The sequence below is a fragment of the Macaca thibetana genome, chromosome 10 (genome assembly GCF_024542745.1).
Source record: "Macaca thibetana thibetana isolate TM-01 chromosome 10, ASM2454274v1, whole genome shotgun sequence".
NCBI lineage: Eukaryota > Metazoa > Chordata > Mammalia > Primates > Cercopithecidae > Macaca > Macaca thibetana.
The window spans coordinates 90,253,911-90,268,238 of NC_065587.1; the positions used below are offsets into that span (position 1 = coordinate 90,253,911).

At 45.3% G+C, this 14,328-nt stretch overlaps 1 long non-coding RNA gene across 2 annotated transcripts in view; it reads left to right on the plus strand.

Moving 5' to 3' along the window:
* The first annotated feature begins 830 nt into the window (after nucleotides 1-830).
* The window catches only part of LOC126929226 (uncharacterized), a 50,100-nt gene continuing 36,602 nt past the window's right edge, over nucleotides 831-14,328 (plus strand). For both annotated transcript variants that reach the window (XR_007717107.1, XR_007717108.1), the window contains exons 1-2: nucleotides 831-1,054; nucleotides 8,518-8,798. This is a non-coding gene — a long non-coding RNA (uncharacterized LOC126929226). The remainder of the gene's footprint in view (nucleotides 1,055-8,517; nucleotides 8,799-14,328) is intronic.

Genomic DNA, 14,328 nt, shown 5'->3' on the forward strand with positions numbered 1-14,328 from the left:
GGTGCGATCTCGGCTCACTGCAACTGCAACCTCTGCCTCCTGGGTTCAAGCAATTCTTGTGCCTCAGCCTCTCTAGTAGCTGGAATTACAGATGTGTACCACCACCACACCTGGCTAGTTTTTTTTTGTTTTGTTTTTTGTTTGTTTGGTTTTTTTTGTATTTTTAGTAGAGACAGTGTTTCGCCATGTTGGCTAGACTGGTTTTGAACTCCTGACTTCAAGTGATCTGCCCTCCTTGGCCTCCCAAAGTGCTGGGATTACAGGTGTGAGCCACTGTGTCTGGCCTAATTCAACATTTTAACAAATAATCTAGTGCCTACTATGTGCAATTCACTGTATTCATATTTACATGAGTGGATCAATTATTAGTCCTATTTGTGAAATCCAAAGAAAGAATGTAACATTTGAGTTTATGTAAAAAGTGTTGGAAAAACTGTTTTCCCAAATGAGCTAAGATGGAGCAATGGGACTTTTAGGGGTAGGCTTCACAAGTTACCTGCTAATCATTGATCTCAATGTAGGCTAACCCTGGGCAGTGAGAGATGGCCATTCGAGGGCACCACTGCAGAAGACCTGGCATTCTGCCTCCTTGTGGAGTCAGACTTTGGCCCCCTGCAGTGTTTGCCATTGTGGGGGCATCAGATGCTGATGGGCAGAATGAATGTGGAGGAAGTTGGCTTCACAAGGGCAAGGAATGAATGGCCACCACTGCTTTTGTGCCAAAAGACTGAGCCTCCCTGGGAGAGTGGACAAGAACAGGCTGGAGGAGGGGGTGCCCTTCATCATCTTGTGAGCATCTGGGCCAAGTTCAGGGCTGCTGCTCTCGTTCAGATAGATTTAGCTGGTGGTGCAGAGATCTGTGAGCTTGCTTTTACAGGACTTTAATGATATATAAAAGCAGCATGAAGTGCTCCTGACTGTGGATTAATTTGGAGATGACTTTCTCTGTTGAAGAGTGGCAAGACTCTTGCAAGTTCTTAAAAATGCACTTGTTTGGTATGAGAATGAAAAGCAGTGGCTGAAGAACCAGTCTTCAATGGGCAAGGCTTCTCTGGTAAGTTAAACAAATTCAGGCTGGGATTTAGAGGAATTCGTGCTCGTGTAAGGATTAGGGCATGCCAAAGTAAAAACTCCAGTATGCAAAAGTATTCCTGGGAGGCGATTTAGAAATACAGATACTTGCATTTATTTAACAGATCTGGAGCAGTTACTCTCTGCTGCAAAGGCTGCCACTACAGATGCAAGAGGAAAGGGCCCTCATGATTTCTGTTTGATTGTGGCCACCAAGTTTAAATGCGGGAATGTAGGAATTACAAAAGCATGGAGGAAGGGTGGGAATTTTTGAAACTCACGAATAACCTTGTAAATGGAAGAGCCTGTTTTAACCCCGAAAAAGGAATAAAAGACTTGAGTTTACATGAGAAGTGTTTAAAACAAAATTTCCCCTATACCCTTGCCTTCTGGTTAATTCCATTTTAAAATTGCAATTTAAAGCTAAATTAAAAGTAAGCCAATGTTGTGGAGGCATGGAGTGGAATACAGGTACCTGGGCCCCACTTCCCAAGATTTGGATTTAGCTGGTCTGGGATAGGTCCCCAATTCTGAATTTCTAACAAGCTCCCAGGTATGCCAATGCTGCTGGTTGCACATCATACCTGGGGTGGCACTGAGTAAGAGGTTGTTAGTTTTCCATTTTTGAAGGTATTGAATAGAGAATGGTTCTCACATTTGGCTGCACTAGAGTCAACTGGGGAGCTTTAAACAAGCCCTAGTATCCTGACTGCATCCCAGACCAACAACAGCAGAAAGTCACCTAAAAGCAAGCTCACGGATCTCTGCACCACCAGCTACATCCATCTGAACGAGAGCACCAGCCCTGAACTTGGCCCAGATGCTCACAAGATGATGAAGGCTATGGGGTTCAGGCATCTGTATTTTTAATAGCTTCCCACATAGTTCAATGTGTAGCCGAGGTGAAGAACTGCTGCTCTGGAAGGAAATTATTTCAGGCAACCGCAACCAAAGGTCTTAGTCATCATGAGGTGTCAGAATCACTTTGGAGACCACGAATATTTTGTAACGCTTCCTGTCCTATCTTGAAATGAAATTCACAGACTGTATAATCTACTTACACGCATCATTAGAAAAAGTTCTTTCTGTAATATAAAGTAGGAACAAAAGAGAAGTTGAAAAAGGTAACTTTTGGTAAACAGACACACGCACACCCACACATACACACCCCCCCCCCACACACACATATTCTATAGGTGAATGCTTGGGTACAAGTTCTCTAGAAGACGTAATAAAGTATCCAGGTGTTTGTCCTGTAAGAATGTGATCCCCACAGCCCCAGAGCCAGGCCAAGCCTGGAGCACAGGACCAGTGACTCAGACACCACTGGCTTGGTGTCATGGTGCCGTGGTTTTCCATACTGGTGAAAAACGCTCCGTAAACTTCTGGACACAACAACACACGTTGACTGACTCTGCGTTCCTGCATATTCCGCTCATACTAAGTACTAGGCAACATTGCTCTATGATTACATGTCAGAGATTTAGGGTCTACGGTAGGTAATTACCAACTGGTTGTTCATCGACATGCATTTCGGGCTGAATTTTGAGCATTTCAGAAATTCTAGCTTCCCTCTTCCTTTGCCCAAATGCGAAGATGTCTTCACTATAATTGAGCAATCACAAACGGCCCCCTCGAATGTCTCAGAGCTCCCCGTTGAACACTCATGTGGAATAAGGAGTGACGGTGAGCTCACTGAAATGCACCCGACGCCAGGTGCATTCCACCTTCCACACCGCAGCAGCGTCCCGCAGGCCAGAGCTGGTGGGCGAAACTGTGGTGGGCGAAACTGTGGTGGGTGAAAATGCGGTGGGCTGGATAAAGGACTCCCACCCCAGATGGCCGCAGGGGTCCATTCAGGGGAGTGGAGAGAGAAGGGCTGTGGGCTTCCAGTCAAGCTTTACCCTCACTGAAAGTTCAGGTTCAGGGCCCAGTCCCCGAGCGTGAAAAGCGACCCTTATAGAAGAGGTAAAGGAACCTCCTTCAAATCCCCTGCACCCGTGCCCCTCCCTCAAAGAGAATCCTGGGAAATATTTAGCGATCTCCAGTGCCCTCTAGTGGCAGATACTTGTCATGCCAGGCACCAGAAGATGGTTAGTTTAATTTTTATTGTTTAAAAACATCACACAAGCTCATGCAGGTTTATACAGTAACAATCTCAAGCTTTCCTGCATTTCCTTTTATCATCCCAATCTTATTACACCCGAGAGAACATTTCCATTCCTTTCCTATGCATTTACAAATGATATATATGTATATTATATATTCGTTTCTATATGTTACACAGAGATGTAGACATGTAGAAACATATATGTGCACATATGCTTAGGTACTTATACATAAGCATAAAATATATTTTGTATGGCATATATGTATATCTATTTTATATTTACAAGTGTAAAAAATTTTAAAACTTTATATAAATATATAAAAATATAATACATTTAATTATATACTTTATACAATATGTTTATATAAAGTTTACCCTTATATTGACAATATATTTTTATGTACTATATAAAGTCTGAAAATATATTGTATAAGGTTTATTTTTATTTTTATTTATTTATTTTGAGACACTTTCTGTTGCCCAGGCTGGAGTGCAATGGCACAGTTCACTGAAGCCCTGAACTCCGGGGCTCAAGGGATCCTCCCACCTCAGCCTCCAAAGTGGCTAGGACTACAGGTGCAAGTTACCATGCCTGGCTAATTTTTTGTAGGGACAGGGTCTCCCTGTGATGCTCAGGCTAGTCTTGAACTACTGGGTTCAAGCAATCCTCCCGTCTTGGCCTCCCAAAGTGCTGGAATTACAGGTGTGAGCCACACACCCAGCCTGAGGTTTTTAAACAGCAGTGATCTGACTGTTTCACTGCTGCATGGTGTTGTGCAGCGTGGAAATAACCTGACTGGTTTGATTTTTCTCCCCTACAGATGGACATTTAAATGGCTTTCATTTATTTTCCATTACAAGAATACTTTGTAAATCTATGTGAATTTTTCTATAAGAAACACTTCTAGCTTTTCATTTAAGTCAGAGACTCAAATCTGAAATGCAAAAGCTTGTAAAACTCTGAGGTGTTAGAAATCATCCCGCCAAAGGAGTGAAGTGAAGGGAAGTTTCATAAACTTGGAACGGAAGGAAAAGGCTGGACAGGAGTGGGATGGCCTGGCTGAGAGGGAGAGAGGAGGCTGGGTGTGGGTGAGGGGTGGGAAGTGTGGGATGGCGTGGCTGAGAGGGAGAGAGGAGGCTGGGTGTAGGTGAGGGGTGGGAAGTGTGGGATGGCGTGGCTGAGAGGGAGGTAGGAGGCTGGGTGTGGGTGAGGGGTGGGAAGTGTGGGATGGCGTGGCCGAGAGGGAGAGAGGAGGCTGGATATGGGTGAGGAGTGGGAAGTGGGAGCATTGTTTTCACCTAAAGCTGTATTCAGGCCCTGGGGTTTTTGTTTTTATGTTTATTTAGAAAATAGATAAAACTTTAATCTGGTTCAAAATTCAACAACAGAAAGGTGTTAGATCTCATTTTCCTCATCCTTCTGTCTTCCAGCCACATCATTCTCCTCCACAGAGCCAACCAAAGTAATCGGTGTTTTCTGCATCCTTCCAGAGATAGTTCATGCATAAGCAAAACAACAAAAAACAAAACAAAACAACAACAACAAAAAACTTTCTTTCTCTTTCTTGTTTTCCCTTCAAAAACCACCAATAATTGTACCTGATATACATAGTCTGCCCCCTTTTCTCATTAAATAATGGGAGATTATGTCATTACGAAGAATCAGATTTCTTCATTCCCTTTGCTTGGCATTCCGTTATGTGGACGAGCTGTTATTTATTTAACTAGTCCCCACCTGAAGGACACCTTGGTGGGTTCCAATCTTTTCTATGACAACAGTGCCACAATGAGTAGCCTTGTACAACTGTCATTATGTGCATGTGTGGGGACACATGTAGGATATAGTCCTGGTAGTGGAATTCCTGGCTCAGAGTGTTTTTTGAAAAGAACTGCAAGTCGCCGTCTGTGGAAGCCTTGCCAGTTTGTACACTTGTGTGATTCGCTTCACCTCTACCAGCACTGGAGTCATTGAGTGTTATGTTATTTGTCAACTGGATAAGTGAAAAATGGTATCTCAGGGCGCGTTATGGGACATGTTAAAGTACGAGTGCAGTCAAATATCTTTTCAAACGCTGATGAGTTTTAGTGCCTTTCTTTAGAGGAATCTTGGGTGCTGGTCTTACTGACTTAGAGCCTCTTCCTCAATCTGCATTGCCTTAGCTGGCCCCAGTGCACTTTAGGGCATTACATGGATTTGGGGTTTTTTTTTCATCCTGCTCTCCTTCCTTTGGGAATGGCCTCCGAGGCTGACATCTTCCCATTCCCCTTGCTTCCCTCCTGTCTCTGTCTCAGCCACACCATCCCACTCCTGTCCACAAGCCGGGTGCACAAGCCATTCCAGAGGGACTTTACCTCACTGGAATGAACGTGGCAAGGGGCCTGGGTGTTGTGCTCCTCCCTCCATGGGCTCTGGTGCTCTGGCTCCCAGTTTATGACCCATGATCCTCTCTTGTTCCATGTGCGTGACCTCTCCGTCCGATAGCATAAGCAATTTTCAAACAGCCACTCCAGCTGGATGCCCCCAGGCAAGTCCTGCACTTTCCCAGCTTTACATCCTGGCCTGTGCTGCCCCCTCCATGTGTGATGCCCTCCTTGAGTCTGGCATGGGTGCATGGCTGCCTGCTCCAGCAGGTCAACCCTCGGGCACATGAACTTACCCTACACATGCTCTTGTGGCACCAGCTGTCTTCGTAGCTGGTGGCCACACCAGGAAACATTTCCTAGCCTCTTGTTTCTCTTGAAAATTGTGTCATCAAATCATAGAACATCGTAAACAGTTAAGAAGAAAATTAACATGCAAAATTAACAGAAGAAAGGGAAGAAAGAGAAAATGCAATCTGCCCCAAAGCTGTTCTCGACAATTTTTTGGAGTGATTTCATATTATTTTAAGTTTTATGAAGAAAGTACAATTTTATGAATATTTGTATCTTGCTATTTCATATTCGCTGCAATTCAATGTGTAAAAGTTGCCGCAGGGACACTAAGTGGTAAAAGAGTTAATGGTCTTGCCATCCACTAAGTGCATGGAACCGGAATAGAACAGGGCCCTGATTCCCACTGCCCGAGGCCAAATTTCCATCCACGCCAAGCATGCTTTTCAGCATCTCCACTTTCAGTTGCTATTATCTCTCTGCCCTTGCTTCTTCCAGCACCCCAGGGAAAAAGCTCCATCACATTTTGGAGGGAAATAAAGAAATAGAACCAAAAACCTATTTGATTTCAGCTTTTGGTTGGTGGTTAATAACCGAGATAGCTCAGGCATTTTTCCAGGTTGGAAAGTGCAGTGGTGCCATCATAGCTTACTGCAGCCTCGAATGCCTGGGCTCAAGCGATCCTCCGGCCTCAGCCTCCTGAGTTGCCTGGTTAATTAAAAAAATATTTTGTAAAGACAGGTGTCTCACTATGTTGCCCAGGCTGGTCTCGAACTCCTAACATCAGGAGATCCTCCCGCCTTGGTCTCCCAAAGTGTTAGGATTATAGGCCTGAGCCACTACACCTGGCCCAAGCATTTACTTAACGAGGTGGGATGAGCAAAGAGTTCCTGGAGGGAAGCTAGCTTTCACCTGTCTTCCTGCTACCTGGAAGGTGCTGTTTGTGAATTCAGGATTCATCTGTCCACATTGATGGTTTTCTTAGCTTGTGAGGTTACTGAAACGCAATTATTATAGATCGAAAACTTTCCCCAATGGCCCCTTGAGACAGGTTGAATAATGTCGTTTAATCTCTATAACCTTCCTCTGAAGTAGGCATGGTCACTCTCTCTTTTAATGACGAGAAAAACAGGGAAGAGAAGTCCATAGGAGGATGGAAACTTGGCCTTGGGCAGTGGGAATCAGGGCCCTGTTCTGTTCTGGTTCCATGCACTTAGTGGATGGGAAGACCACTAACTCTTTACCACTTAGTGTCACCGTGGCAGCTTTTACACATTGAATTGCAGTGAATGTGAACTAGCAAGATACAAATATTAATAAAATTGTACTTTCTGCATAAAGCTTAAAATAATGTGAAGTCACTCAAAAAATGGTCAAGAACAGCTTTGGGGCAGATTCCTCCCTCCCTCCCTCCCTCCCTCCCTCCTTTCCTTCCTCCCTTCCTTTCCATGGAGAGATTGTTACAGGGAGGCCTATGGGATCCTGCTTCACTGTAGTTTGGGAGGCAAATGCTATGTGGGGGCTGGTAGGAGGCAGCGCTGTGCTTGCTGGAGTTAAGCTCTAACCTGAGTTGGGTTTGCATCCAGCTGCTGGTTGACCCAGAGAGGTCTCCAGCTGCTGCTTAGAAACCAACAAAAAGAGTAGCGAGTTCCAGAAACACTGGAGTAAGATGGTGACTTGGTGATAAAAAGTCTTTCTGGAGGGAAGGGAAAACACTCCCATTTTATTTTCTGTGAAATCTGGTGGCCAATGAAACCACTTCCCATTGACTTGGGTGGGGAAGGCAGATACTTCGATTCATGTTCCCAAAGGAGAACATTATGCAGTGGAAGATGTAGCTTCACAGTATGTCCCACTCTGTCAGGGCTCTGTGCTGCACATAGATTCTGATGTGAATTGGCATTCTTCCTCCCTGGGGTTGTGCAGTGCCCAGCCTGGGCAGCTGTATACTCCAGCCCTGGATAGGTTGATTTGTTTAAGTAAGGCTATTTGCTAGCAGGTATACAGAGATAATGCATTTTATATGTAGAGTTAGTGTCTTTTAAAAAGAGAAAGCTCAAAAAACCTGAAGACATAAAAAGCAATCTATTCACTCCTGCACCTCTCCCTCCTGCAGACACTGAGATCTTCCCCGGCGGCTCTGATCTGGGGGCTCCCTGTAGGTGCAAAGACCTGGTTCTTCAGACTCCATCCATGGAAGGAGGGAACACCAGTCACAGGGAAGTGGGCTCTGCATGGGGTTCCAGACACAGTAAAACAGGGCCTGGCACAGGTAGAATGGGGGAAAAAGGGGCCCTAGTCAAAGGGCAGGGCAGCCTCAAAGTTGACCCCAAGGCTGGGACCAGGGGGTACTTCTGCTCCCTTCTGCACCCAGAGTCGGAAGAAACAGTTCATTCCTCTTAACCCCTTCTTTGAATCATTCCTGCAACTTGGCATCCCTGAAACCACATAGGGAAATCACTCCTGTTGTAAACCCTTTCTTGGTGGCCCCCTGTGGCAGCAGTGACTTAAAGTCTCATCACTCATGGTAGTTGTGTTCTATAAAGCTGCCATGAACACTGAACTAGTAGACGCTGAATCGTTGCTCCTAGGAGAAGCATAGAGTTAGATTCCTGCTAGCCTCTGGTCATGTTTTGTCAACTGATCAGTACATAACCTCGTTCTATGTATGTTTCTGTTGACAGATGCCTTGTTTGAGGTATAGTGTGAACCCATTAGCACTGAACTCAGGACCAGCAACGCTGTAACTCAGGCCTGAAGGAAGCTTTTCTAGCACATGAATTTCCTCCGTAAGGCACCTCACAGCCTCTTGTGCCTGGGAACTCTAGCCAGCACTGCAACACGATGCCTGGGGCCATTATAAATGTGAAATTACCAAAGAAACCCCACAAAAATGTGAAAATCATGGCACTAAATAGACCACAAAAAGAATGCTTATTTGCAGTATGAGAACTGGAACCAGAAGGTAGGATGTCATTGTGTTCTTCCTCAGCACTGGGTGACTCAAATTTCTCTCCACTCTGCCGGTGTCTTTGAGTGACCAGGAAATTGCTGGGAATATTGATTTTGGGATAACAAATAAATTTTATCGAGTAGCTGAATTTGCAAATATGGAATCCACAAATAATAAGGGTTGCCTGCATCTTGAGTTAATTGCCATTTAAAAACAATGTCCTTTTCCAGTTCGTCCATTCACCGCGGTCCAGGTCTCAAAAGTGATTCCTCCCAGGGGTCAGGTGGGCAGTGCAAGGGTCCGGTGGTGACTCAGGTGGAACAGAGGTCACTGGCCTTGTCCAAATGAGGCAGCAGCTCCTCTCCTCCTGCAAGCTTGGCAGGGGTTGGGGCCCCATGATTTTTACTTGGGAGGGGCCCATGATGGCATCTGTGTGAGTGTGGCCAGGGATGTCTCTGGAAGAGGAGGTTGCAGACCGAGATTTTCTGTTTATTTGGAGGGTGAATTTGGGGTGCTGAAGGGCACTGGAAGGTCTAGGGCTTCCTATGTCTTTCCTTAGTGCTACCTCTGGGACTCCATTTTGTCAGAGTTCCTGGTATTTCATGAGAAAGCTGGAAATCCAGGGTTTTTTTTTGTTTTGTTTTGTTTTGTTTTTTTTTTTTTTTTTTAATTAGAAATGTCAGGATTTAAAAATATAAACAGCTAACTAAAAAATCGAAAATCCCTAACCATTGGGCAAGCAAATGAAACAGGCATAATAAACATGGGCAACTATGTTCCTAGGTTCCTGGTCAGCTGGGATACAGGTGAGAGGCTGACGGCAGGTGCAGGTAACCCCCTTACCCACTGCCTGTCCATTCTATGTGTTGTTGCTTGGACCCATTAACATTGTCTGCCACATATTTCTGTTTGGAGAAAGTTCTGCTACTGTGGGTGAGTCTTGTCTATACTAAAGGCAGGGCTGAGCTGCAGTCGGTTACAAAGTCTACCTTCAGTGGGATATTGTAAGGGTTCATATGAATTGAATTAACAATATTTTTATATGTGAGGCTACACAATCCTAAAGGAAATGTGACTTCTACAGAGAGAATGAAGATGTTCCTAGCACTTTCAAGTATATCGAGCGTCCCTCCAATAAGTGTATTTTTTTCATCTTGTGCATCTTGTGTGTGAAAGCTTTCTGTGAGGTTATGTCCATGAAAAATGCCTTTTTTTCTTTTCCTAATAAAAGCAGAATAATGAAAGATAAGGATAAGGTTACACCATGGCTACAGTGGTTGTCAACAAGCCTTTTGAGATTGTCTTTTCTGTTGAAATCGGTTAATGAATTGGAGTTTTCCACTGAGCTCACGGAAGGTATCTTTTCAGATCTGGGAGCAGATAATCAGAGACACTTTTCCCATGCAGCATTTTGAAGGGCATCGTTTGGTCTTGTAGCCCTACCAACTCGGTCTGGTCCAGGACCAATCTTGCTAATTACCACAGGTGGACCTTTGGCCCAAGGAAACAAACAAGGCTTTGGGGCACTTCTCCGTGGCCGCCTTGGGACCGTTCAGAAGTGATGAGCCGCCAATCTGGAAGCCGCTTGGGTGATAATGATTCTCGAATGGGCTTTTATGTGGACGAGCAACATGACCTAAGGCACCAGGGACACCAGAAAGGACACTTTTTATGCAGCTTGAGATGTGAGTAGAGAGCAAAAGAGATTTCAAAAGATGAGCACCGCCGCTCTCTCGACATTATAAAGTGTCTTCTGAGTGACAACAGTGCATCCTTGTGCATGAATTGCACTTAAGCTTCGTATTTTTGGAAAATGACAATCTGTGTTTTCTGGTTACTATGGACCCAGTGTGGGCCTAGAGGTTTTATGTGTGCAGGACCTCATTAATGAAACCCTTTTCAGTGATTGGGAGAGGCAGGAGTGGTTCTTGCCCCCATTTTACAGGGGAGGAGACTGAGGTCCCTGAGCTAGTGAAGGATCCAGCTGGGACTCTCGAGCTCAAGTCTGTGGATCCCAAAGCTTGTGCTTGTTGAGGCTCAAGAGACGATAGAACTCGCAGTGGCTTGGATGTGGCAGGGACTCATTTCACTTGTCTTTTCTCAAGACATGGGTGGTGGGAGTCATCAGGCTGACAGAGCATCTGATGGGAAGTTCAAAGGACTTTAGCCTGGTTAGCAGTGTGTTTGGAATCACCTTGTAGGGTTGACCTTAAATCATGGGGATTTTTGCAAATTCATTATCAGTGTAAAAAAAAAAAAAAAAAAAAAAAGCCTGTTAGTGATGCCAGGGGAGGGCCATTGTGGATTACCGCTTGATTAATCATGGCTGAGTAGGGAGAGTTGCTGTCATTTTTCTTTTTGGCTGAGTAGGGAGAGTTGCTATCATTTTCCTTTTTCTTTTGTTTCTGTGAAGCTCCTCACCTTCCTATCTCAGCCAGATGTCTTCATCAACCCCATCTCCTTCCAGCTCCTTGGGAAACTTACCACATCTGTTTTCTTTTTGCTTTTGAATAGTCTTTTTCTGTCAACTGGACCCTTCTTGTTTTCTTTTTCACCAATGTTGCAAAAGTTGAAAGAATTGTACAGAGAACATCACACACTTACCACCCAGATGCCACGATTGGCATTTGCTGTATGTGCCGGATCACACATCTGCTCTTCTGTCCATTCTTCTAACCACCCGCCAAGACTTTAAAAAAATGCATTTCAAAGCAAGTTGCAGACATTTTATACTCACTTCCTAAACACTTCAGCCTGCACACCACTGACCAGATTTCAAGATTCATTTTTGTTTCTTTTCTGTTAAGTAAAAATTTACAGTGAAATGCATAATTCTCACATGTAGCATTGGGCAAGTTTCCCCCATTGGCTTTTAATACATCTGCTAATCTCTTCTATTACAAAATCAAGCCCAATCTGCCCTTACCTCAGGCCTATTCAGCTACTGCCCCGAGTTGCTCCTCCTCATTTCCAATCAGACTTTTTGACAGCACTGTCCCCGTTTCTTCCCTCCAGCCTCTCCCTGCTCCCATCTGGCCCATTCCCTACCCATCCTGGCATCTTTACTGAGGTTACCAATTCCTTCTGTGTCACCAAATCAAGGGATATTTTCTAGTCGTCACTCTCCTTAGCTCTCGGTGGCACCTCAAGCTCCTTTCCTCCGGACACACTCCCTTGCCTGACTTGCAGGGTGTGACGCTCCCTGGGCTTTCCTCACAGCCTTCTGGCCACATTCTTTCTCTCATTGAAGTCTCCTTTGCCATTTTCTCGTCTGAAATTAAGTATTGGAATTGCTTAGGGCTCAGCAATTCCACACTTTTTTTCTGACTCCATATTTTCACAGACATTGATCTCATCCTCTTCTGTGGTTTCCATTTCCTGCCCCCTACCCACAGCCCTCACATCTGCATGCTGCCTGGCATCTCTCCTGCAGCTCTAGGCCTGTATTCCAGCTCAGCGCTCCTTCTTGGATGGTCCAGAAGCACCTAAAATGTTCATGTCCAAAACCTGACTCAATCTTTCCTCTTCACACTTGTTCTCTGTCTTAGTACATTTTGTGTTGCTAGAATGGAATATCTGAAGCTGGGTAATTTATAAAGAAAAAAAGGTTTGTTTGGCTCACGATTCTGATGGTTGAAGAGTTCATGATTGCGTCTCTGCATCTGGTGAGGGCTTCAGGCTGCTTCCACTCACAGTGAAAGGGGAACCCCGACTCGCAGAGATCACTGGTAAGAGAGGAAGCAAAAGAGAGTGGGGAGATGCCAGGCTCTTTTTAACAAGCAACTCTTGCTGGAACTAATAGAGTGAGAACTCACTCACTCCCATGGGAGGGCATTGCTCTATTCATGGGGGATCTACCCCATGACCCCAACACCTCCCACTAGTCCCCACTTCCCAGCACTGACACACTGGAATCGACTTCAACAGGAGATTTGGTGGAAACAAACCATGTTCAAACCACAGCGTCCTCCTCTACGATTCCCCCAGCACAGGGAGTGGCATTACCATTAACCCAGGGGGCATCACTGGCCCCTCCTCCACTGCCAAATTGTATTGATTTTGCTTCTCACAATTTTGTCTTGATGCCGACTTCTGCTTCTCTCCACCGCCATAGTCAGGGTTCATATCTAGCTGGGTCTCCCACCCTCTTGACGCCCTCCCAACATGCATTCTCCACCCAGCAGCCAGAGTTCTGTTCTCAAAACACTAGCCTGGTTCTGATGCTCCCCTGCGTACACCGGCCAGTGGATTTCCAGTGTCTTCTGTCTTTGCAGGGATTGCAAGGATCTTCTGGGTCAGGCCCCTGCCCACTTCTTCAGGCCCCTCTCTCTACCCCCTGACCCCACCACTCTCTGTTCTCCAACCTCACCAGCCCATCATGGCTTGGTTCCTCTCACCGCTGACCTCTGCCCATGCTCTTCCCTCTTCAGGAAGCCCTTGCCCCTCTCCTTGTCTGCCCAGGCCTCCCCATATGCACAACTTGTCCTGCAAATGCCTCCCTCATGTTATGTGTCTTATGATGCCACATGCCTCTCCTTTCAGATACTTAGCATGGTCACACTTTTACATTTCACTGTGAGCATCTTTGATTAATGTCCTCTTCCTTGTGGAAGCTTCATGACAGTATTTTTTTCCTTTGCCTTTGTTGGATCTTCAACACCTAGTGAAATGCCTGACACATATTAGACACACAACTGTTTGCTGACTGAATACATGAAATTTCATTCTTTACATATTCCTAATTTTTTAATGGAAGGCAATTAATGTTAGCCAAGGTACCAAAATTGGAGAATTACTGTAATAGCTGTGGTTCAGATTTTTGAAAATATTTTGATAAATCTGGGACATCTAGTTCCTTGGGCGGGAAACAAAGGCTCACTCATGTCACCTCAGTTTTTAAAAAAATTTGGACAGTGGTCATATGCTCTGTGGCTTACAGAGCAGGGGCAGGAGACCTGGAGCCTGGCTATTAAGGGTGAATGCCTCCTGGTTATGCTGTTATTCTTGTTTGCAGAATGGGACAGTCACATGCCCCTAGGGTCTCCAGGACTTGTGAGAATAGGATAATATTTATGTGTCTCTGCAAAATGGTAAAATCACATTAGTCCACTGCGGAAGGGGCAATCATGTTTAGGATCAAGATTCCACCAAATTTTCCTGTTTTGTCTTGCAGAGGGCAGGACACTACCCCTTGGACCATAGTGGGAGGGGCTGCTCTATTGGGTCATCCTGCTTTGGAGACTTGAGAACTGGGCTGAATCAGTGTCACTCTTATTATTATTAATGTTGCGATGATTGGTATTTCACTAGGACTGGCTCTCTGTAAGCTCCGGCCATCCCATCGGGCTTCAGTGGCCTGCAAGAGCTTGGCCATGATGCTCCAGCTGAAGGGCGCTTTGGTCCCTGGTCCCAGGGTGACGGGCAGCTCAGTGGGAATGTACCTCCATCCGAAAGCACAGGGAGCCGGTAACCCAGGGGATGGGCTCTCCAGAAGCTGCCAACCCAATACTTCTGGGAATTGGCTTTCTCTTTTCCTTGTTGT